General features: G+C 41.8%; 1 protein-coding gene across 1 annotated transcript in view; it reads right to left on the bottom strand.

Moving 5' to 3' along the window:
• Nucleotides 1-2500, bottom strand: part of plxna2 (plexin A2) — a 207192-nt gene that overhangs the window by 94436 nt on the left and 110256 nt on the right. The window lies entirely within an intron of this gene.

The raw sequence follows: 2500 nt of genomic DNA, 5'->3' as shown, positions 1-2500 counted from the left end.
TCACACATGACTGTGTGTGTGTGATTCTACATCTTTGAGGACACCATGACAGGTGTGTGAACATTATATATGAGGATCTGTGTGACTTACACTGAGGTGTAGGTATAGTCTCATAACGCATATAGAGAGAATATTTATAAAATAAAGGAATTTCTAAAATAAAAAGTATTTAAGCAGATAGAGACCTGTTCTGGCATGCTGATGCTGAAGAGACACACTAAAGCACCTTGCACTCGAGCTGTGATTTGTCCCTATTGCGCCGCAAGGGCTACGCAAATTACTTTAAGTGCACTCTTCACAGTGCTGCCACCATTAGGAAAATGCTAGTAGCTTGAGCTGACTGTTATTAGGATGAAGTGGTGTTCGGTGTGCCATGGGGAAAGAGACAAAAACTAGCAAGATACACAGAGTAATGAACTGCAAACAAGAAAACAGGATACATACTCTATATTTAGATAGAGAAAAAAGGCATATGATGAATTTGGATATTCAAATTAAAAAATGTATTTGATGCATTTGAACTTGCTGCTAAGAATTAAGCTGATGAAGCTGGGTGTAGTAACACACATCAGCCACCAGGTGACAGTGATGGACCCTACGCTCTAGTGCTGGGGGGCTACTGTGGCAGTGTTTACTTTCTCACAATGTAAACTTACTCTAAGCTCGGAAAGTGCAAAAGTGGAACAAAAACGAGGGGACGTATAAGTAGAAAAGCTGTTCTGTACACATCTGATCAGCAAGAGCGAAATAATACGAATCCTGCGGCAAAACTAGTGTGTGTGAAACATTAGTGTTGACAACAACATGAAACTGTAATGATTTGTACCACATCATTAGCAGCATGTATACTTAAACCTCATTATAAAGTAAGTGAACACAAATTTGTGTCTAGCTAATCATCAGTCGCATCTTTGTTAGCAAACTCACTCCTGCCTGCCGTGCGTTTAAATCTGTGCGAAACCTTACACCAGATACAGTAAGATATAGAAGAAGATCCTCCAACAATGCTGATAATCAGATAAACTGTGCATGTGGGTTTAGTGTCAGCATGTTATTTATAAATGTGAAGTCACAGACATGGATCTTGATCAGTTCATTATTCTTTTAACTGAGTGTCCAACAGAAAAAACATAGGCTAGCCATGCCACATTTCTTTAAGGTTCATATCATAATTTATTTCACATCAATACACTGAAGGATTTCATTCAACATTCCAAACTACATGACCATGAATCCTCTACAAGACTCTTCCTCTTCAAGCCTGAAGGAACTGCATATTTATGAAAGCTCTCTATCAAGAGTGGTGCTTAAAATGACATGCTAAGAAAAAAGAGGTTCCTCAAGGGTTCTTTGAGGATTCTTTCAGTAAATAAATGGTCATATTGTTAAATTCAAGTTGTAAGAGGAATAACAACCCATTTGTTCCTCTGTCCTTCCATCCATCCATCCATCCATCCATCCATCCGTTTGTCCATCCATGCATCTATCTATTTATCCATCCATTTATCCATCTATCCATCCATCCATCCATCCATCCATCCATCCATACACCCATCCACCCATCCATCCATCCATCCATACATACATAGATCCATCCTTTTCCTGTAGCGTCCTACGTTTATCCTAGGTTTGCAAGGAGCCTGGAGACTATCCCAGCAGGCTTGGGGCACCAGGCAGAAGACACACTGTACAGGGTGTCAACCCGTTGCAATGCTCATTTACACACACAAACATTCATTCATTCATTCATTTTCTACCGTTTATCCGAACTACCTCGGGCCATGGGGTCTCAGGCGTCATTGGGCATCAAGGCAGGATACACCCTGGACGGAGTGCCAACCCATCGCATGGCACACAACCTACCATGCATGTCTTTGGACCGGGGGAGGAAACCGGAGTACCCGGAGAAAACCCCCGAGGCACAGGGAAAACATGCAAACTCTACACGCACAAGGCAGAGGCGGGAATTGAACCCCCAACCCTGGAGGTGTGAGGCGAACGTGCTAACCACTAAGCCACCGTGCCCACACACACAAACATATTACAGACAATTTAGACAAGCCTGACACTCCATAGCACATGTCTTTGGACTGGGCATGAAACCGGTGTACACATGGGAAACCCCTCAAAGCATTAGGAGGGCATGCAAAATCGACAGAGGCGCAAAGCAATCATTCTAACCACTAAATCCCTGCGCATGCTGCCAAATTAACTCAGACTTTTAAGAAATATTCTTACTTAAACCTTCCAACCACTTTATTAGAAACACCTGCATCTCTGCTCATTCATGCATCAGCTAATCACATGGCAGCATAAAATGGTACAATAAAGGTCAAGAACTTCACTAAATGTTCATACTAAACATCAGAATTTGGGGAAATGTGTTGGGTTTGACATGGTTGAGTGAGGAATATGTGATAACCACTAAGCCACATTCCCATCAGGTCATTTTTCAGCTTTTATTAAAAAAGGGCACTTCCATAACCACATTCAACTTCCA

This window comes from Tachysurus vachellii, chromosome 19 (genome assembly GCF_030014155.1).
Source record: "Tachysurus vachellii isolate PV-2020 chromosome 19, HZAU_Pvac_v1, whole genome shotgun sequence".
NCBI classification, from domain to species: Eukaryota; Metazoa; Chordata; class Actinopteri; order Siluriformes; family Bagridae; genus Tachysurus; species Tachysurus vachellii.
This window is presented reverse-complemented; position numbering and strand designations above follow the sequence as displayed.